The 23,898-nt window shown below is 45.2% G+C and overlaps 1 protein-coding gene and 1 non-coding gene across 3 annotated transcripts in view; one reads left to right on the forward strand and one right to left on the reverse strand.

Annotated features, from left to right (window-relative positions):
• The first annotated feature begins 18,455 nt into the window (after nucleotides 1–18,455).
• Nucleotides 18,456–18,777, forward strand: LOC147203319 (Nuclear RNase P). Its single transcript, XR_015101297.1, has one exon.
• A 780-nt stretch (nucleotides 18,778–19,557) lies between these two features.
• LOC147203320 (uncharacterized) overlaps nucleotides 19,558–23,898 on the reverse strand; it is a 33,755-nt gene continuing 29,414 nt past the window's right edge. For both annotated transcript variants that reach the window (XM_086114342.1, XM_086114341.1), the window contains one exon: nucleotides 19,558–20,467. The gene's annotated coding sequence lies outside the window, so the exon portion shown is untranslated. The remainder of the gene's footprint in view (nucleotides 20,468–23,898) is intronic.

The following is a 23,898-nucleotide window of genomic DNA, read 5'->3' on the forward strand; positions in this document are numbered from 1 at the left end:
TCCCCGGTGCATCTGACAATTTAGTGACTAAAAACTAGACATAATTTTAAACTACAGAAAAGCAGGTCGAAATGGTAGCGCAAGTTGTGTGACGCGATTTTGGTGTATTTGATCGTGGCGCAGGCAGATCGATTTGGCGCTCCACAGAGTGTGCGGTGGATGTTAAAATACTATAACTGCTATGAGCAGCTTTGGATGGAGGGCCCTTGCAGCCTAGGCCACTCTGAGGCACTGGCACGTTGGTGTACTGACACATTGAATTTTGATGGCACAGGAAACGTCTAATCACTTAATTTTTTTCCCCCCAGCCTTAATGTGTGTGCATAATTTCATGGGTCTTTTGACCCTCATTTGTGGTCTCCTCTCAAGATTTCTTCTTGTACCCTGTAATGGGTTTTGAGCTGTTACAAATGCCTCCCATTTTTTGTAAACTTAGGTGAAACAGAACCATGGCTGCTTTGTTAAATATTTGTAGGAGCTGCTCGTCAGCCATTTTACTTTTTTTTTTTTTAACAACCACATGATAACCCTCGAAAACAGGGGTCCCCCTACCACCGCAATCAGGCCTTTTTGAAGATGAAGCTATTTTGACAAGAGAGGCCCCCCCCCCCCCCCGCCCCTGGCGGCCCAGTACTCCAGTGGTTAGCACGTCGACTTCACAGTGCAGAGGTACCGGGTTCAATTGCAGCTCCGGCCTCCCTGTGTGGACTTTGCATGTACTCCGGTTTCCTCCCATGTTCCAAAAACATGCATGGCAGGCTGATTGAACACACTAAATTGTCCCTAGGTGTGTGTGTGAGTGTGCATGGTTGTTCGTCTCTGTGTGCCCTGCGATTGGCTGGCAACCGGTTCAGGGTGTCCCCCGCCTACTGCCCGAAGACAGCTGGGATAGGCTCCAGCACCCCCCGCGACCCTAGTGAGGATTAAGCGGTTCGGAAAATGGATGGATGGATGGAAGGTTCCTCCCCTGTGCGTGTGAATGGTTGTTTGTCTCTATATGTGCCCTGCGACTGACTGTCGACCAGTTCAGGGCATAATCCGCATTCCGCCCAAAGTCAGCTGGCACAGGTTCCAGCAACTCCCGGCGACCTTGTTCAGGATAAGCGCTGTTGAAAATGGATGGAGTTCCTTCCCATCAGAGTGATATGGAGGAGGAAGCTGCTGTGCGTGGGATGTCGTCCAAAACAAGGTAATTCAAAAAACCTGTGGAATCATTTTAACAAGTAGCACCCAAGTGATAAAGTGGAAAGCATGAAAATGCAAGCAGTTTGCACAGCCTGCACACGTAAGCATTCACAGTTTAGTTGCTAATAACTAGCCAGCAGCCAAGTGATGAAAGCAGCGATTAAACGTCGTGTCATCTTTTGATCAGTCATTTGCAAATACAGTGGTACCTCTACTTATGAAATTAATTGGTTCCGGAAGAAATTTCTTAACTTGAAAATTTTGTATGTAGAGATGCGTTTTCCATGTAAATGCCCTAATCTGTTCCAAGCCCCCCCAAATTCTGACAGAAAAGTTTGCTCAAGCATAAAAATGCATCAAAATATGTAACAGATACATGTTATAATTACATTATTGCACAACAAATGAGAGTTGTGCATAATGTAAAAAAGAAAGAATGAAGAATAAAAATGATGGTCATTTAACTTTGAACTGTGTCCTCATCATTTTTCCCCCTCTTTTGTTCATGTTCGGAAAGAACTGATCCAAGGACGTTTGTCAGCTTTTAACAATCCTTTGAAAATGTCTGAGGCAAACATCAGCATAGTGAGCGATCACCCGACTGTTGAACACTTTTTCTGGGTGATTCACATTTACGTCAAACTATCGGAACGCCTCATGGCCAATGGTGAAGACACTGCACAGACACAATCAGATTAACACGTACGGTTGAGGTCCCTCTCAGCCAATGGGATGCCAGGAAGATGCTCGGTGATAGCCGATGGCAGAGAAGCTATGAGTATGTTGCGTTCAGGAAACTCGGAGCTGCAAACAACAGACCATATTGTATATTTTTACCTTTCGTATATTTCTTTCGTAACAAGAGGCAATATTTTCCTGTTGAGGCGTTCCGTAACTTGAAAATTTCGTATGAAGAGACGTTCGTAAGTATCAGTGCTAGAGCTGTCAAACGATTAAAATATTTAATCTAATTAAAAATGCAACTGTCATAATTAACTCAAATTCACAAAAAAATTATCGTGATTACTCACACATTTTTTATCGTTTCTGAATTTCCTTTTATAGTGTTTTGTCTTATTTTTCCCAATTTTAATGCTCTCATCAACATGGAATCATGAATCCGTTTTCTATGTGCAAAATGCAAATATTTACTGAAATAACAATTTCGATTTTCAATTTTACATGAACATTTTTCACTTGGAGCAGTTATTCACGCATAATCTGTCACACAATATTACTGTCCATCAACAACAGTGAAAAAAATATTTTGTCACACAACAGTTGCTTTTTGTGGAATCAAAACAGAGCAATATACTGGGATGGCAACACAGATTTTGTTTTTCACCTGAAATGTTGTAACGATTGACTTGGGAGGGGGGGTTAAGGGGGGGCGCAGCCCCCCTGAAGCTGAGAGGTTTGCAGTGAAATGAAAGTACAATTTAATGCAAAAAAGGACAGAAAAAATTAAATTGTGGAATCACATGAATCGGCAAATTTAATATAACTTTAACTCACTTTTTTTCTCCAAAGTTTTCTCACTGTCTTCAGTCACTATTTACACACCAGAGTACACTATTTACACACTATTTACAAGTCACTTGATCAGTTTTAATTCAACAACTTCCTTCTTTTGGCAGCCAGCTGTGTCAATCTTTGAACAGCTTTTCTCTTCAGTTCTCTTGGGTCTTTCGCTAGCTCCTTTGCAGTATGGATAATAACAGGCGCCAATGACAAGGGAAGGCTGTGCTCAGCAAGAACCCCAAGAACCTTTGCAACAGAATTTATTCATGCATATTATTGAGCATTCAGAATTTAAATCAATCTTTATATATTCATTGATATATTAGAAATTGGAAAATGAAATACAATATGCAGTACGATTTTTAGAAAAGATTAAAAAAATTGCATTCGTTGAACTGATCCTCTTTCATATATGTGTATATTTATTTACATACTTTATTTATTTATTGCTGGTAGTATTAAACATATTTAATTTACACTGAACCGATTAACATATTAAAGAGTGATATATAGACAGGGTTGATGGCAAGAATTAATCACAATAAATGAAGTAAATGTTTAGTAAGAGATTAGTTTGTAACAAAACTACAGAGGGTGATTTGTTAATATTTTTACAGTGAGTTATGAAGCAAGACCATAACCATCTGTAACTTGAAATCGCCAAGATTTTCTACACAAGTTAGAAGTTAGTGCAGGCAGGCAACAAATTGGAAAGCATCTACACATGATACAGTCAACTTAAAAAACACAGTCAAAATACGACATTCAAATATTACAATCAGACTCACTTTGTGTTCCTGAAACATCCAGTTAATCATTTTGATTATATCATGCCTTCAAATGCAGGAAAAACATCAACATTTTAACAACATTCCTTAGCTCTCAGATAATACAATTTATTATGCATAACCGTGCTTTATTATCCAAGACAAAAAGTGAATTATCAATATGAATATAAAACGCAAATAAAAACAATGAAATGTTATCATGCTGTTGCTACAAATGCATACCAAATAAAATTGCAAATATCATCCTCGTATATTTGAATAAAAAAGTACATACCTCGGAGTGTACCTGTCTATCGGCAAGGGGCGTCAGTGGAGCAGATTCGTTGCTTGGTTCAGCCAAAGTACCCCAGTGCGTAACGTCTTTCGTTGTATGACAAAGTTTGTTTGGAAAATGTCGATCCCAAAGAATAATTGCTCCGTCGAATGGCGATTTTGTCGGCATGTTTTTTAACTTTTGTTGCATGATCTGTCAGTGCGACGCATCCACGGGAGCCATAGTTAATTAAGTCACTACAATACACACAATAAGCTTTGTCCACTACGTCTGGTTTCTTCAAAAATTGTCCAAGAGCTTCTGTAACTTCGTCAAACTTGGAACCAATTTTAACCTTTACAGTGACTTTTCTCTCAAGCCAGTCCCATCGGAATTTATTCTTGACATTTGAGTCAATTTCTAGGATTGAAGACTCCTGATCTTTCGTCAAAAATCCCATAATTACGCTCAAAACGATCCCAGAACAATGAATTTGTGAGACGAACAGGCCGCCATGAATCAGGTAAAAAAATATGTTACATGCAATTTGATTGGTCCAATCGCTTGTAGTTAACCAATCGCTGGGCCGTATACAATCGAGCTAAGACTTCCGCAACAAAAAATGCTTCCAGTGATCTGATTAGTTGAAGCTTTCATACACGTCCAATCGCAGGGCTGTTTACAATCGGAAGATGGAAAGACTGAGCGGGAGAGCTCGTGAAAACTCGACGATAAGATACCTGGCCCCCCCTAAAATTTTCTCAATGGATTTAGACGATTCACAAAAATGATCAATTTAAGAAATAAAACGGCAGATTTCCACTTATCCGCGGAAAATTGCCATCCCTAAATATAACATTATAAAGTGCACATCTATCCATCCATCCATCTTCTACCGCTTAGAAGCGGGCCGGGTCGCGGGGGCAGCAGCTTTAGCAGGGAAGCCCAGACTTCCCTCTCCCTAGCTACTTCTTCCAGCTCTCCCCGGGGGATCCCAAGGCGTTCCCAGGCCAGCTGGGTGACATAGTCTCTCCAGCGTGTCCTGGGTCGTCCTCGGGGTCTCCTCCCGGTGGGACATGCCCGGGAGCTCACCAGGGAGGCGTTCAGGAGGCATCCGAATCAGATGCCCAAGCCACCTCATCTGGCTCCTCTTGATGTGGAGGAGAAGCGGCTAGACTCTGAGCCCTTCCCGGATGACCAAGCTTCTCACCTTATCTCTAAGGGAGAGCCCGGTACCCTGCGGAGAAAACTCATTTCGGCCACTTGTATCCGGGATCTCGTTGTTTCGGTCACGACCCATAGCTCGTGACCATAGATGAGGGTTGGAACGTAGATTGACCGGTAAATTGAGAGCTTCGCCCTTTGGCTCAGCTCCTTCTTTACCACGACAGACCGATACAACGTCCGCATCACAGCAGACGCTGCACTGATCCGCCTGTCGATCTCTCGCTCCCTCCTGCCCTCACTCATGAACAAGACCCCAAGATCCTTAAACTCCTCCACTTGGGGCAAGATCTCCTTCAGATTTGGAGGTGCTGATTTTCATCCCAACCGCTTCACACTCGGCTGCGAAACGCTCCAGTGAGAGTTGGAGAGCCCTGCTTGAAGGAGCCAACAGTACCAAATCATCTGCAAAAAGCAGAGATGCAATACTGAGGCCACCAAAACAGACCCCCTCAACGCTTCGGCTGCGCTTAGAAATTCTGTCCATAAAGGTTATGAACAGAATCGGCGACAAAGGGCAGCCTTGGCGGAGTCCTACCCTCACTGGAAACGATTCTGACTTACTGCCGGCAATGCGAACCAAACTCTGACATCGGTGGTATAGTGACCGAACAGCCCGTATCAGGGGGTTCGGTACCCCATACCCACGAAGCACCCCCCACAGAACTCCCCGAGGGACACGGTCAAACGCCTTCTCCAAGTCTACAAATCACATATAGACTGGTTGGGCGAATTCCCACATACCCTCGAGGACCCTGCGAAGAGTGTAGAGCTGTTCCACGGCTGGGACGAAAAACCACACTGCTCCTCCTCAATCTGAGGCTCGACTTCCCGACGGACCCTCCTCTCCAGCACCCCTGAATAGACCTTACCAGGGAGGCTGAGGAGTGTGATCCCTCTGTAGTTGGAACACACCCTCCGGTCCCCCTTTTTAAAAAGAGGCACCACCACCCCGGTCTGCCAATCCAGAGGCACTCTCCCCGCTGTCCACGCGATGCTGCAGAGGCGTGTCAACCAGGACAGCCCCACAACATCCAGAGCCTTGAGGAACTCCGGGCGGATCTCATCCACCCCTGGGGCCTTGCCACCGAGGAGCTTTTTAACCACATCGGTGATTTCAACCACAGAGATAGGAGAGCCCACCTCAGGGTCCTCAGACTCTGCTTCCTCCAAAGGAAGGCGTGTTGGTGGAGTTGAGGAGGTCTTCGAAGTACTCTGCCCACCGGTTCACAACGTCCTGAGTCGAAGTCAGCAGCGCTCCATTACCACTGTACACAGTGTTAGTGGTGCACTGCGTCCCTCTCCTGACACGTCGGATGGTGGACCAGAATTTCCTCGAAGCCGTCCGGAAGTCGGCTTCCATGGCCTCACCGAACTCTTCCCACGCCCGGGTTTTTGCCTCGGCGACCACCGAAGCTGCGTTCCGCTTAGCCAGTCGATACCCGTCAGCTGCCTCTGGGGTCCCACTGCCCATAAAGGCCCGATAGGACTCCTTCTTCAGCTTGACGGCATCCCTTACTGCTGGTGTCCACCAGCGAGTACGGGGATTGCCGCCACGACAGGCACCAACCACCTTACGTCCACAACTCAGATTGGCTGGCTCAAAAATATTCGGACTCAATGTCCCCCGCATCTCCCGGGACATGGGAAAAGCTCTGCCGGAGCTCCCAACAAACCCTCACAATACGTTTGGGTCTGCCAGGACGAACCGGCATCTTCCCCCACCATCGGAGCCTACTCACCACCAGGTGGTGATCAGTTGACAGCTGCGCCCCTTTCTTCACCCGAGTGTCCAAAACATGCGGCCGCAAATCCGATGATACAACCACAAAGTCAATCATCGAACTGCGGCCTAGGGTGTCCTGGTGCCAAGTGCACATATGGACACCCTTATGTTTGAACAAGGTGTTCGTTATGGACAATCCGTGACGAGCACAGAAGTCCAAAAACAAAACACCACTCGAGTTCTGATCGGGGGGGCCATTCCTCCCAGACCTTCCAGGTCTCACTGTCATTGCCCACGTGAGCATTGGAGTCCCCTAGCAGAACAAGGGAGTCCCCAGCAGGAGTGCTCTCCAGCACACCCTCCAAGGGCTCCAAAAAGGGTGGGTACGCTGAGCTGCTGTTTGGTGCATATGCACAAACAACGGTCAGGACCCGTCCCCCCACCCGAAGGCGGAGGGAGGCAACCCTCTCGTCTACCGGTGTGAACCCCAATGTACAGACACTGAGCCGGGGGGCAATGAATATGCCCACACCTGCTCTGCGCCTCTCACCGTGAGCAACTCCAGAGTGGAAGAGAGTCCAATCCTTCTTGAGAGAACTGGTACCAGAACCCAGGCTGTGTGTGGAGGCAAGTCAGACTATATCTAGTCGGAACTTCTCTGCCTCACACACCAGCTTGGGCTCCTTCCCTGCCAGAGAGGTGACATTCCATGTCCCAAGAGCTAGCTTCTGCAGCCGAGGATCGGACCGCCAGGGTCCCCGCCTTTGGCTGCCGCCCAGCTCACACTGCACCCGACCCCTTTGGCCCCTCCTATGGGTGGTGAGACCATGAGAAGGGGGACCCACGTTGCCTCTTCGGGCTGAGCCCGGCCGGGCCCCATGGGTGTAGGCCCGGCCACCAGGCGCTCGCCAACGAGCCCCACCTCCAGGCCTGGCTCCAGAGTGTGGCCCCGGTGACCCGCGTCCGGTCAAGGGAAACTGAGTGCCATTTATTTTATTCATCATTTGGGGTTTGCGAGCCGTGCTTTGTCTGGTCCCTCACCTAGGACCTGTTTGCCGTGGGTAACCCTGCCAGGGGCATAAAGCCCCAGACAACTTAGCTCCTAGGATCATTAGGACACACAAAACCCTCCACCACGGTAAGGTGACGGCTCACGGACATCAAAATACACATCTAAGTAAGTAAACTAGTACTCAGCCTAGTGGATTTCAGCCATGGTTGCAGACTTCGTTTTTCTCAAGTTTGCTTTGAACGGCCCGGTAGTCCAGTGGTTAGCACGTCGACTTCACAGTGCAGAGGTACCGGGTTCAATTCCAGCTCCGGCCATGGAGGCTCTCACTGGCAATCTGTAGTGGAGATTTCAGCTTGAGTTGAGCTGTGGACAATGTTGACAGGCTTGCATGCAGTAGCCATACATTTAGCTATGGCTTCAGCAAATTTGTTCTTCGTCGTGTCATCCATTTTCTTCGCTTTGAAATGATCCATAGCTGTCTGTCTGAGACGAGGGGTCGGAGTACTCACGTCAGCTGTTTGCTTGGCCATTAAGTGGTATTTCAGACTCGACGTGCTATGATGATAGCTCAGTTTACGACTGCAAAACATCCAGGTAACTTTGGTCTTGTCAGTGGAACAATCTGGCAACTTTTTAAAAGTAAACTTTCCATTCATAAACTCTTAAAGTATCAGTTTTCGGTGTCTCGCGCTGCCGTGGCTGGCAAAACAAACGTGCGTGGACCTGTGCAGCACGCTTGTTGTTTTGTTTATCTATAGAGCAACGTAGCGTCCGCTGTGACGTGTGCCGCGTTAATCTAGCGAGAAAAAATTTAATCCCGTGAAAATTCATTTAAATTAATGCCAATAAAAACGCGCTATACTGACAGCTCTAATTAGTACCACTGTACAGTCGAAGCTCATTTCAATTTACCTCGAGGGACATAACGAATCTGTATAACGGTAGTTCGTTCTAACCATTCCCAATAAAATGGCCGCCAATTACGATGTATAATACAGTATGAACATTTATAGATGTAAAAACATGAACATGTAATTCAGTATAAACATATCAATTAAACCTTGTCTTTGTCTCAACTGGACCATGACCCAAAAAAAGGTTGGGGAACACTGCTCTAAAATACCTTTTTTTTGCAAGACTTAATATGTGAGCAAAATTTCATAGGGTTTGACGCTTTAGAGTCTAAGGTTTAGACTCTAAAGCGTCAAACTGATTTTTACACTTTAAAGTTTAGAGTGTTAAAATCAGCATCATTTTTCATTCCAAACAATGCATTGCCAAAGCAACAGCATTGGGCAAAATAAACCATCTTTGAGCTTATTTTTGGAGTGCCACCTCCTCACAAAAGTAAATAAATGTTTCATTCTTTAATGTTTTTCTCCGAGCGAGTTAACCAGGTCTGCGTCATATTTGCTTGAACGAGTGTTTAGGCCAGGGGTGCCCAATACGTCGATCGTGCGATCAACCGGTAGCTCGTGGACTGGTCCCAAGTCAATCGCGAGGGGTGTAGAGGGAAAAAACCCAAAAAAGCCAAAACATTTGTGTATCTGTGTGAGTGTTATTAATATGATATATTTTTGTATTAGTGTACACTGCACGCTTAGCATCCTATCAGTCTCACTTTCACAATAAGTATTTAAAAAATAAAATAAAATAAAAAAACAGGTCACCTTTAACCTACGGTGATGTGTGACCTGCATCACCGGAAATTGTTAGCGGTTAGCAATCTGCAATTGCAGCTTGCGATCAGAGCTGTTGTGCTGTATCTTTTATTTTATTATTATTCTTCTCATTCAGAGTTTGTTTCATGTACAATTCACTGAGGGCACTGGCAAAGAATGGGAATCTGGAGTACAGAGAAAAGCATTTTAAAATGGTACGCGTGAGCTACGATCATTAACACGCTGCAAAAGTGCGTCCCATGCCTCCACGTTAGGTCTCTGCTAAGGTCGGCAGTGATTTGCTTTTCACAAACCCACAAACGTTTGTGTCTATTTTATTTTTCTGTTTCTGTTGGTCATCATGGAATGCCTTTGTAAGTCCGTGCGTATGCGCACGTGTGCGGTAACAGGTCGATCGCAGGAGGGTGGTTGATCGAAAAATAGATCTTTGGTCAAAAAAGGTTGGGCACCCCTGCTTTAGGCCACCATGATGTTAAAACATGAGGTTTGTGAGTTTAATAGTTTATCAATAGATTAATCAATTACACTTAAATAATCCATCGGGAGGGTTCCCTCTGGGAAATTTGCTTTCCAGGACAACACAGCGCCACAGCAGCAAAGATACAAGTATAAAGTGCAAATTAATTTAAGAGAGAGTAAAACGTACGAAATGAACAAAAGGAAAGGAAAGGCGGCCAAGCGTTCATAGCGACGTCACTTTTTGATCCTTTGATGTCGGCTCTTCCTCTCATTGTGAAGCAGAATTCACCAAGCGTTGGATTGTTCACCCACTAATAGGGAACGTGAGCTGGGTTTAGACCGTCGTGAGACAGGTTAGTTTTACCCTACTGATAATGTGTTGTCGCAATAGCAATCCTGCTCAGTACGAGAGGAACCGCAGGTTCAGACATTTGGTGTATGTGCTTGGCTGAGGAGCCAATGGTGCGAGGCTACCATCTGCGGGATTATGACTAAACGCCTCTAAATCAGAATCCCGCCTAAACGCGCCGATACCGTAGCGCCGCCGCCCCCCGGTTGGTCAAGGTTAGCGGGCGGGGGGAGCATGACCCCCCCCCGCCCGCGCGGAACGCCGTTCGACACTGGGCTGGGGTGCGCCCGGATGATGGGTGCCCCCTCTCCGGAATATATATGTATATAAATATATATACAGTATATATATATATACTGTATATATTACAGTAAAATACAATAATGCTTAAAAATACAATAAAAGAAGTGATACACATACCAGGCAGACATATACAATACAGAACAGTGTCAGAAGTCCATGAAAAATGGCAGATGTGCTGAAGTGCTCAGTGCAGTAGGTTCTCCCTCCCCTCTCCACCCTCGATCCCTCCCCCTCCCACCGAGTGTAGCGTTGTGTAGCTTGATAGTTCATGGGACAAAGGGGTCTTTCAGTCTGTTGGTTTTGCACCTGGAGAGCAGCAGCCTGTTGCTGAACGTGCTCCTCTGTGCACTGATGACAGTCTGAAGAGGGTGACTGGCTTTGCCCATATTAGTCAGGAGTTTCTTCATGGATCTCCTCTCTAAGACTGCCACCAGGGAGTCCAGGTTCGTGCCGAACACAGAGCCAGCACGCTTGATGAGCTTGTTCAAACTGTTGGAGTGCCCAGCAAATCACAGCAGTTCCCTGCACATGTTAAAAGATCGCAGTCTCCTCATTAAAATACAGTCTGCTCTGGCCCCTCCTATACAGGTGATTGATATTGCATGACCAGTCCAGCCACCCCAAGCTATTTATAGTATTCAACTGTTTCCACCGGGCGGCTCGGACAAGTGGTTAGCGCGTCGACCTCAGAGTGCAGAGGTGCAGGGTTCGATTCCGGCTCTGGCCTCCCTGTGTGGAGTTTGCATGTTCTCTCCGTGCCTGCGTGGGTTTTCTCCGGGCACTCCGGTTTCCTCCCACATTCCAAAAACATGCATGGCAGGTTAATGGAACACTCAAAATTGTCCCTACATGTGAGTGTGAGCATAGATGGTTGTTCGTTTCTGTATGCCCTGCAATTGGCTGGCAAACAGTTCAGGGTGCCCCCCGCCTACTGTCCGAAGACAGCTGGGATAGGCTCCAGCACCCCTCGTGACCCTTGTGAGGATAAAGCGGATTGGAAAATGGATGGAACTATTTCCACCTCATCCCCCCTGACCCCCATTGGCCATGGTCACTGCTGGGACTTCCCACAGTCTATAACCAGCTCCTTGGTCTTTGTGGTGTTCTCTTAGGCAGTTCTCTTCCCTCCAGGTGACAGTCTTTCACGATTTCATACAGGCCCCTGTATTCCCCCTCTCTGTCATCCTTAAGACAGGCTATGATGGCTGTGTCATCTGCAAACCTCTGGATGTGACATATGTCTGAGCTGGAGCAGAAGTCTGAGGTGTAGGGTGAAGAAAAGGGGGGCCAGCAATGTCCCCTGAGGTACCCCTGTGCTACAGGCCACAGTTTCCAACATGATGTTCTTCAGTCTGATGTACTGCGGTCTGTCAGCAAGAGAGTCTGAAATCCAGGACACCAGATAGGGGTCCACTTGCTTTTCCTGAAGACTAAGCGGCTGGGTGGTGTTTAAGGCAAGAAATCCAGAAAAAGGATCCTCGCAGTACCACCTACTTTATCCAGGTGCAAGGAGGTGTGATGTAAAAGATGTAGGATGGCATCCTACACACCGACGGTTGCCCCATTAGGCAAACTGAAGGGGGCCTGAGGAAGTTGAAGAGGAGTCCTCCTCAGCTGTGATGTGAGCGCCACTGGTCTGTAATCGCTCGGCATTCTAGGCCAGTTCTTTTTTTGGGACTGGAACAATACAGGACGTTTTCCCATAAGGCGGGCACTTTCCCGAGCTGCATGCTCAGGTTGAAGACATGCTGGAGTGGTGCACCCAGTTCAATAGTACAGATCTTGTGTAGTCGTGGGGTGGGGAGGCACCTTACCTGGGTCTTCTACCTCCCTAGGATGAAGCTTCCTCAATTCCCTTCTGACGTGGTTGGTGGTTATGCAGGGAGGAGACTGTTTGGAAGAGGGGTAGGTTGGTGGGTCAAGGAGGAGACAATCTAGGACATTGGTGTCAAACTCAGGTCCTGGAGGGCCGCTGCCCTGCATGTTTTCCAAGTCTCCCTGTTGCAACACACCTGATTTAAGTGAACAGGTTCAATGTCAGGCTTGCGCAGAGCTTGCTGATGATCTGATCATTTGAATCAGGTGTGTTGCAACAGGCCCGCTGCCCTGCCTGTTTTCCAAGTGAAAACAGGCAGGGCAGCGGGCCTCCGGGACCTGAGTTTGACACCTATGATCTAGGAGATTAACTCATGTGGACATTTCTACTCATGCCCACTTCAAATGAAAATATTAGATATTTATATATATTAATATGATGCCCCCCAATATTTTGGACTTTATGCACATTTAGCCTTTCCCTCCCCATGGTAGCCACTTACTAGAGAGAAAAAGCTTCAAGAAAGGCCTCGTTAATTTTAAATGTGTGGCTCGATCAGTTGTAATTCATTCAGCTTGTAAAAACACAGAAACATACACCTCGGTATTGATATATTTCACCTTTAAGGCCACATTTTCAACACATGGGTACATTTATGTTGGGGTCCAACTAGATGTAACATGTAATTTATCCGTCCATCCATCCATTTTCGGATCCGCTTTATCCTCACAAGGGTCGCGGGGGGTGCTGGAGCCTATCCCAACTGTCTTCGAGCAGTAGGCAGGGGACACCCTGAACCGGTTGCCAGCCAATCGAAGGACACATGGGCACGAACAACCATCCAAGCTAAAACTCACACCTAGGGACAATTTAGAGTGTTCAGGCAGCCTGCAATGCATGTTTTTGGAACGTGGGAGGAAACCGGAGTACCCCGAGAGAACACGCAGGCACGGGGAGAACATGCAAACTCCACACAGGAAGGCCAGAGCCGGGATCGAACCCACGACCTGTGCACTGTGAGGTCGACGCATTAACCACTTGTTCGAGCCGCCCCACATGTAATTTACTGCTGGACAAATAGACTCACATTGGAGGACACAAAGCAAAACAATGCATTTTAACAAAAAGTGTACTAATGCCAGTTTTGCCGAGCCCAATGCGTACAGAAGGACAGGGAGGCACGCACGCACCAGCCATCTCGTTACCCCTGCATCCCGCGTCCTAGACGCACAATTTTCCCGCGGGATGCACAGTTCTAAATAATGTGCGTTTTTGGGGCAAGGAAATTTCTCAGTCAAAACAAAGAAAAAACTACGACACACACACACACACACACACACACACACACACACACACAGGCCAGCGATCCCGCGGCCGTGCAGCAAACGTCAATTAAGGATGATTAGACAATTAAGGTTGGAAGAGACCTGCTTTTGTTCTTATAAGCCTCCTCTCTCTCTCTCTCTCTCTCTCTCTCTCTCTCTCTCTCTCTCTCGCGCGCACGCGCGCGCGCACACACACACAAGCACGCTAGCAAGCATCGTAAACAACAGACACAGATTAAAGATCAAAGAGTTAACCCACGTGATAAGACCGAAAGAAGATGCATAGCCAAAAACATGGCTTTGCATCTTCTCAGCACCCACTCACCCCACCTGTAATGTATATGTTGCTCAATGTGACTCACTGTTGTTTTGCTGACTTTCGCTGCTCCTCGCGGACCGTTTGCGGACTTCAAAAAAAAAATATATATATATATATATATGTATATATATATATATATATATATATATATATTATATTATATTATATGAATAAGTTTGAAAAAAATCCGCAATGCACTGAAGCCGCGACAAACAAACTGCGAAATAGCGAGGGATCACTGTATAGGCTAATCGCTATGAAAAATATTATGAAACAGCATTGGTTATTCGATAATTTACTGTTTGTAGCGTGGTAACTTTAGGAATAAAACATTCGTCACAACGTGTAGTAATGCAAATGTTAACTGTTGCTAGAACTAATGATGACGTGTGTTAGATTCTCTTGTCAAATTGATAGTAGATTACACATGCATCGTTTTGGGAAGAGGATGTCAAGCCACATCAATACTTACCTGTATTAATGATTACCAGTAAATTAGTCTTTGCAGTATGAGATTGGAAAAAATACTCAGATTTTGTGGTATGTTGTATTCATGATGCCATATGAGTACAACATATTTTGATCCATACAGTATATTTTATTGAATAAACCTGGAGTACACAACTATTGATGGAATGTTCATTGTTAATGCATAGTTTTCAAACATTTACCCTTTGCATTATACTTTTGAGTTTCAGAATTCTTCATTATGAATATCAGTCAAAATAGAAAAATGGGTTCCCATGATGAACGTTTACGGAACCCAAAATTAGTTACCGTGGTTTCCCATTGGGTAATCCGACGGAACCGAAAAACGGTTACCGTGAATTTCCGAAATCCTCAGGCCTGCTACTGAATTATTTAAATTTTTGCAGCATTTATTTATAATTGTTAGTATATGTTGTTGTTTGTGTTATTATCATATGATATGAATTGAATAAGATTAAGATTAAGATATCCTTTATTTGTCCCGCAATGGGGAAATTTACAGTCAGAGTTCAGAAAGGAAACCACAAGGTAGGGAGAGGGGAAAAAAAACCATGCTCGAACTATCCTCTTCTGAGGATAATTTAAGTCCAGGATAAAAAAAGACCCTCGCACATAAATAAGCACATGACAGTTACAACAAGTCACAAGACATAACATGTAATGAGGGGGAGGATGAATGGGAAGGGGGGAGGGGGGTGACTGCGACGCGGCCCGTCCGACCAGCTGCACGGCCGCCATGCGCTCCGCAGATCATTCCATGTCGCGGGGGAAAAGAAGAGGAGCGATGAAGACGGTGAGGATGAGGATGTGTATGCGCGTGTAATTGTCTGGTTGTGTATGTGTATGCGTGAACAGGCCGCAGCTGCTTCGTCAAGGTCTGCTCATGAAGACAGTCCTGGCTTATCAGTCCATGGCCGAGAAGGAGGGGGTGATGGTGGGGGCACTAGCTTCCGTGCATACCTTCCATCCAGGGGAAAGGGGTCCAAATAGCGTTGTTTGTTTTGGAGGGACGGCCGCCAACAATTTCAGGTGGCCTTGAGTCCGTGGCTGTATCCCTTCACTGGCGCCGATCAGCCAAATCCTCAATTCCTTTTCGAAGCGAGAATTCCACTTCTCCCTGTTGTTGTCGATCGTACGGCGACGCTCCAGAACCACAATTGCGGCCGAGCTCAGTCACCGCTTGAGTCTGAGTGTTGGACATTCGCGCTAGACCATCGAGAATGACCGGCAGCTTCTTCACTTCCAATAAAGCTGCTGATCAGCGAGGTGGTAAACTGTAAAATGATCACTGACGCACGCGTGTGCAGTGAGCATTTCCGGGACAATGAGTGATTTGCAGTTTAAGAGAGGACACGTGAATGAAGGTGACATTAAAACCAATTCAGTGATGAGTATTTTTAACGACCCAGAGAGTGTGTGCTTTCTCTCAAACCTTTGCTCTCCCTGGCACAACTGGCGGCTTCTGGGTCGAATGTCCATAATGCGATCAGAGTCGGTACTCTTAAATTAAGTTGCTGAGAAACCGGACAAATGGAGCACTCTTGTTCGTCATGGGCAGAGGGTATTTCCACCGATGTCCATGTGTATGCAGCTCACGAAAGAGCACCATGTGTGCACTTCCTGATACATTTGTTCTCCAAAGTGTATTTCGTGCGATCAAAAGTCCATCTGGCGCTGCTTCTTTCACATCAAAAGTGGAATCTCATTCATTCATTTTCCGATCCGCTTTATCCTCACAAGGGTCGCGGGGGGTGCTGGAGCCTATCCCAGCTGTCTTCGGGCAGTAGGCGGGGGACACCCTGAACCAGTTGCCAGCCAATCGCAGGACACACAGATACGAACAACCATCCACGCTCACACTCACACTGAGGGACAATTTAGAATGTTCAATCAGACTGCCGTGCATGTTTTTCTGGAATGTGGGAGGAAACCGGAGTACCCGGAGAAAACCCACGCAGGCCCGGGGAGAACATGCAAACTCCACACAGGGATGCCGGAGCTGGAATTGAACCTCTGCACTGTGAGGTCGACACGCTAACCACTGGGACACCGGGCCGCCAGGAATCTCATTCAGTAGACTTATTTGATCATATTTGCTGGATATAGTATTCTTTTAGGATGAATGCTGTCGATGCATTCTATTTGCTTCTTCTTCTATTTGCACTTCTTGCTTGGCTCTCGACGAAGGCGGACGCTTTTGCTTTCTGCGCTGTCCCCCACCCCACCCCCACCCTTCCCTGCTCGCCACTCAGTCCTTGTGCTGTCTTTTATCTGACTTTTCCTAGCCTCCTGTCGTATTTTCATCCTAAAAACAAACATAGAATTGGTTGGCTGGTCTCTCGATGCCATCGACAACATTTTCTCGATGAGAAGAGCAGGCAGTGGGGAGCCTACTTGCCCCTCGGGGACTTTTGCTGCTGGGTACACCCTAGATCCTTGGAGGAAGCGGAGAATGGTGTGCCTGTCAACACTGTCCGTTGAGGATTTGGACGACATCTACATTTTCGGCCTTCCGATAACAGGTATGCTGCTGTTTGGTGTGAGCAGTTTCCTGATCTATCGAAAATTCAACCGACGGGAGCGGCTCTATTGGACGAGGCTCCCGGTCTAAGGATGGCATAACGCGGATGTCCAACACTCAGACTCAGACTGTGCTCAACCACAAACTGTTGCGGGTTTGGAGCGTCACAGCAGGATGGACAACAACTTGGAGAAAACTGGAATCCGTGTTCAATTACTGACTGAAATCATGGATTTGGCTGATCGACGCCACTAAAGAGACATAAGCCACGGACTCAAGGCTGTCTTAAATTCTTGGGCAGCCTGCTACCAAAACAACATCTGCTATCTCGACCTTCCCCTGATGAAAATATGCACGGAAGCTAGTCCCCCACCATCACTCCCTCCCTCATACATTCCCTTGATTCACCGTCTTCATTGTTTATGTCTTGTGACCTGTTGTAACTGTCATATGCTTGTGCAGGAGTTTTTTTGCCTCACTCAAATTATCCTCAAAATGAGGGTAGTTCGAGCGTGGGTTTTCTTCTCCCTCTCCCCCTCCCCTGTGGTTTCTTTCTGACCTTCGGGTTGAGTGAACGCTGGCGCGTTTTGGCTGCCGCTGCTCAACCCGTATTGTTTTGTGTTTTTTGTTATTGTAAAGTGTCCTTGGGTGTCTTGAAAGGCGCTTATAAATAAAATGTATTATTATTATTATTATTATTTGGCATAGCTGTGCGCGCGCGCGCGCGTGTGTGTGTGTGTGTATCATCATACAGTCTCGTCCAATGTTTATGCACATGTGACCATTATGTAGTGACGAAAGTAAAATCTTTTTGGAAGTTATTCAATTTACATGAAAAGTAACGACGTCATCAAATGCAATACAGAGAAAATATTCACTAAATATTACTGCTGCAAATGGTGTACATATGTGACGTGTCCCTGCCCCAACGTTTTGGATTTTAGGGACATTCACAACTTCCTCTTAAAAGGTACTTCGTACAGCTTTATGTCACTTACGGAGGAACATGCTTTATGCCCATAAAATCCCAACTATTAAGGCAATTGTTCCAATAATTTGAGAGGTTGGAGAGGGCATAACTGCAGATATCTCCACTATTTTTTTGGTGATGATTGAGAGTAGTTTTCTGAGGTGAAGCTTTTCTTGATAGTGAGTGTCGATGGAAAGCATAAGACTCATCCATACAATCCAAAATGTCGGGGCTATCGTTCTGATATTTTTAAAGGTTGAAGTGGGCATAATTAGAGATATTCACATCCATCCATCCATCCATTTTCCGAACCGCTTGATCCTCACTAGGGTCGCGGGGGGTGCTGGAGCCTATCCCAGCCATCTCCGGGCAGTAGGCGGGGGACACCCTGAATCAGTTGCCAGCCAATCGCAGGGCACACAGAGACGAACAACCATCCACGCCCACACTAACACCTAGGGACAATTTAGAGTGTCCAATCAGCCTGACATGCATGTTTTTTGGAATGTGGGAGGAAACCTCATTGTAGAGGTCACGTGCAGAGTGCTCGTCACTCCACCAATCACCTCGGGGAAGGTCTGAGACAAGAGCCAATTGTCGCTCTCGCAGGGCGTCACCTGATTCGGGTGGGCGAGCCAACAGAAAATACTGGTCACTGTGCGGTCGTAGCAGGAGAAGCTAGAGGGCGCTCTTTCACAGCGTTTCTAGGGGATGTGACGCACGCTTGATATTCACATCCATTGAGTGAAAATCGATCGTAGTTTTCTGACATTAAGCATTACATGTTTTTTTTTTTAACTTGCTGGTACGTTAAGCATTTTAGACTGTCTCTTCCAAAAGAAGCCGTGAATAGATTTTGGCAGACTGTGTCCTGTGTACTGGATATTGTCATGAGCCTTTTCATGAATAGTGATGAGTTACTTTTGTGTTGTGGTTGCTCAATGTGTTTAATCCCGAATTGCAATTTAAATGAAAGAGACAGAAGGTCAGAGATTGAGCGACCCAGTTCACGTGGAAGCCATTCAGATCAAGGGACATTTAAAATGACGGTGAAAGAGTTCCAATGGGTGCAACAGTCTTTTATGAAATGGTGTGCAATCGTTCAATCCTCACGAGAGATTTAATGAATCTTATTTGTTGCATGCAAATGCTCAACAAATATTTGCACCATTCGTTGCAGTTCTCAGTGCAAATAAAAACGAAACACTTATTCCCGAATCCTCTTTGTACTTCTTGCTTATACATGCAACATCATGCTCCCTCATTAAGAGTCGAAGTCACCTCTATGTGAAGAAAAAATAACAGCACCATTGGTTTCCTACATTTTGAGTGTGGTGATGCTGAAGAAATGAAATTTTTGCCAACTGAACTGTTCCCAAATATGTTTCACACTGTTAGCACAGGTACAAACTGATGGAGAGGCACACAGCGGCTGTCACTGACCTTTTAACAGTGTGGATGCTTTGTTTTTCACTCGACAAGACAGCCGAGTAGGCCTACATCCAAACTAAACACACACTAAACACTTCTTTTACAAATTTGTTTTCGGCAGGATTTCTGTTCTTTCTCAAGCTCATTTTGAATGTAACAAATGTTGATGTCTGGGCCCTGAAGCTTGACATTTGGTGTCCATTTATTTCCTTTGAGGGAAGCAGCAAGCTCACTGACATTCAATCACATTATTTTGGCACAATGATTTGCTGCCTCCACCTGTGACCTGAACCACACACAACACAGTGCATGACAAGTGTGGCATAAATCAGACCACCGGAACACACATGCAGTACAAACTCCATCACGTCTCTAAAACTCTGCATAAAAACGTACAAGGCAAAAAGTCATGCGCATCAGTCAGTCTGCTTCTATTTGTGATAATTTGATTACCTTTTCACAACAGTTATTTTGAAAGAGTAAAAATAAATAAATCAAAAATTAAGACGGAATCACATCATAAGATTACAAAAAACAACACCAAAAACAGCATCCGAGATTTTGACAAACGTGTTCATGTTCTAAGGAAGAAAGTGTACTATTTGTTAACTATCTTGGTAAGTTTGACTTCTTCCTCCTCTTTTTTTTTATTTCTTTGTTTTTTTTAATGTTAATCAATGATCATTCAATCAAAAACCCAAAAGAGGCAGAAACATGATTTTATTTATTTATTTTCCATATGGCATCAATGCCATTCTCCGGAATCATAATTGCACCACCATTCTGCCAGTGATCTGCGAACCACAAAGTAAGCCCACTGACTGGAAAAAAAAACAAACAAAAAAAAAACAGCAGGACAAAGGAACCTAAACATGATTCTCCCATGTTGATGCCACCAAGGTATATTGTAGTGTTGATGGTCATGAGAATTACGGTACCTAAAAAATAAATCTACGCTGCCCAACACTTTTGCACTGGGCTGTAAATCAAAGAGAGCTGTTGGCGACGTGTGCTGCAGCTGGTGGTCTATTATTGCTACAGTTGAAGACCAATCTTACAGCAGTCAGAACAGAATCTTGGAGGGTTCTGATGACCTGCAGGTACACAATTTAAAGAAACGGGTTGACACGTTGAAGTTCTTCAAGTGTCAGCATTTTCCACAGAGCATTCCCCAGGCTCAGCTTGAATGCATTCTTAAACAATTTTCATGGCTGAAACTGGTTATTCCTTACACATTTTTCCACTCCCAGAGAAATGATCGGAAGTGCCGTTTGTCGGACTCTTACTCAGCAGTTGGCCTTGCAACTGATTGAAAACTCAGTCAAGAGAATTTCGGCTTCTAAAGCCCAGTTTACTGTTGACACAGAACTCATGTACGGGAATGAAGCTCTGCACCCAAAATTGGATGAAATTCTCACCCACCGTTGGACAAACAAGCAATCTTCAGCAGACACTGGAAGTTTTCAGAAATAGGGCCATTATTCATATGGAATAAATCCTTTGTATAAGGTGGCTTCCAAGTATAATTGATATAATTCATCTACTCCCTGTGGGGGGAACGCAACCAAAAAAAAACAAAAAACCAACCACCATCGACAGCATGTTTTTGTTGTGTTTTCATTGTGTTTTGGTCTTGCTGGTGTCACTATCCAAGGGCAAAACAGCAGGAGCAGCAGCCTAACTCGGGAACGGCCTCCAAGCGGTGTTGGGCGTGCCTTCGGGCGAAGAACGGTTCCCAGTCATTAGCCGACAACTGGGTCTGCAGGTACCCGGGTCACGGCGGCTTTAGGAGCCGCTTTGGGACCCAGTTGGAGGTTGCTCAACAACAACACCAGCAGGAGCAGCAAAGGCAAACCAATACCCCTTTCTCACTGCCGCAAAATCACAGGTAAACACACTTTTTTGGGCAGTGGGAAAGGAGTGTCGATACCTCCATTACCTCCACTGTGTTTCACAGATAGAAGCTTGTATATCTGGGATGATGAACATATCCTTTCTTTCTTCAAACCTTAGCCTTTTCATCACATTGTAATAGCTCTCTTTGTCTCATCATTCTATAAAATGTTGTCCCAGAGGTTTTGAGACTCATCCACTTGTTGGCAAATTCCAGCCAACCTAAATGTTGTGGATCGACAGCATAAATAATGGAATTGACCTCAGTCTTCCAATATTTGAGGTAGTCACATTGGCACATCATGCTTTGCATGAACAAGACAAGCCATTGGTGTAATGCTCATCATTTTGTATTAATATTACTTTGGTATTGGAACATGTGGTAAATGGAAAATGAGGTTGGGTAAATGAATAAATCATGATTGTGGTCATCTGGCTGCTAGTGAGTGATTCTTCTTGAGGCCACCTGCTGGGCAACATTCAACAAAAAGCTCATCGAGTTCCCAAGCAGCTTAAATGTTTAATGCTTAAATGTTTATCGAGTTGTGTGAGCAATGCTGATTAACTTTCCGCCAGGCTTCTGTTTTTGTTCATGCAAATTGGGCAGTTGGTGCTGTGGCTTTTCTCAGGCGCGCGGCCACCTCCGACCACACATACTTGCACTGTCATCACCTCTGTGTCCCAGTGCCGCTTCTATCCAATGGGCGCATCACCTTTTGTCACTGGCTCTATATTGTAAGGCGTCTTTCTGCTGCTGATGCAAGGTAAACTGCACATCCATCTTAGCAAAGTGCAGAGGCTGAAAGCCAAGAATGCTGCTCGTCTGTGGCCAGATTCTCAGCGCGCGCATCAGGGGGCTGAGAGTTGCTTAAATGGATATTATCTTAAACTGAAAAGAGAAAGTCGCTTTTATTTTAATGGCATTCTTGCAGCACCATGACGAGAAAAAACATTTGATTCTCTCATTCAGAGCTTTTCTGCATGAAATGGGAGTCTGAGAGAAAGACACCCCCCCAACCTATCTATCTGTCCATCCAATTTCTGATCCGCTTTATCCTTACATATATATATATATATATATATTAGAGCTGTCAAACGATCAAAATATTTAATCGAATTAAAACGCAAATGTCAAAATTAACTGTAATGACCTAAAAATTAATCGTGATTACTCACACATTTTTTATCGTTTCTGAATTTCCTTTTATATATTTTTTGTCCTATTTCATCCCCATTTTAATGCTGTCATCAACATGGAATCATGGCTCAGTTTTCTATGTGCAAAATGCAAATATTTACTGAAAAACAATTTCGATTTTCAATTTTACATGAACATTTTTCACTTGGAGCAGTTATTCACACATAATCTCTCACACAATATGACTGTCCATCAACAACAGTGAAAAAAATATTTTGTCACACAACAGCTGCTTTAACAGCTCTTTTTATGGAATCAAAACAGAGCAATATAACATTATAAAGTGCACATCTAAGGTAAAGTAGTACTCAGCCTAGAGTGGATTTAAGCCATGGTTGCATATTTCGTTTTTCTCAAGTTTGCTTTGAACACAGCAGTCAGGCTATGTTGATTCTGTTGGTGTTTCTTGCGCGGAAGTCTCTCTATGGTTTTGTGTAGACATCATTTCGGATGACTACACTTGTTTCGAGGCACAACACAACACTGGAGACATTTTATTTTCAGTGTTCGCTACGACAGCACCGCTGAACTCTCGACGTGCCTCAGCCGACCGTCACTGTCAGACAAACACAGAGAAGCTCCACCCCCTTTGTTTATATGGACACGGAACATGGTAACCTTCCACACAAAATAGTTCCAAACAAGTAACAATCGCGTCAGTGGCATACATCTTACTCAACAGGCTACCTGCTCTTTTTTCACCAGAGGCTCATCAACTTAATCTCTTATTTCTCTCCCAAAACAATGTCTTCTCCCGCATGGTGTACTTTAGCCTTCTCCGCTACGTACAATCTCTGTACACAGCTTGTCATGGGGGCTCTCACTGGCAATCCGTAATGGAGTCGTTAGATGCAATGCGAATGATTTCAGCTTGAGTCGAGCTGTGGACAATGTTGACAGGCTTGCATGCAGTAGCCATACATTTAGCTATGGCTTCAGCAAATTTGTTCTTCGTCGTGTTATCCATTTTCTTCACTTTGAAATAATCCAGAGCTGTCGGTCTTAGACGAGGGGGCGGAGTACTCACATCAGCTGTGTGCTTGGCCAATAAGTGGTATTTCAAACTCGACGTGCGATACGATGCTAGCTCAGTTTACGACTGCAAAACATGCAGGTAACTTTGGTTTTGTCAGTGGAACCTTCCGGCAACTTTTTAAAAGTAAACTTTCCATTCATAAACTCTTTAAGTGTCCGTTTTCGGACACAGACATGGGCGTGGACTTGAGCAGCGCGCTTGTTGTTTTGTTTCCGGTTTATTTATAGAGCAACGTTTCATCCGCTGTGACGTGTTGCCGCATTAATCTTGCGATAAGAAAAAAAAAAGTAATCGTGTTAAAATTGATTTAAATTAATGCCGATAATAACGCGCTAAACTGACAGCTCTTAATATATATATATATTTATGTGTGTGTGTGTGTGTGAGTATATATATAT

The sequence above is a fragment of the Hippocampus guttulatus genome, chromosome 6 (genome assembly GCF_054856545.1).
Source record: "Hippocampus guttulatus isolate MCC_2025c chromosome 6, RoL_Hgut_1.0, whole genome shotgun sequence".
NCBI lineage: Eukaryota > Metazoa > Chordata > Actinopteri > Syngnathiformes > Syngnathidae > Hippocampus > Hippocampus guttulatus.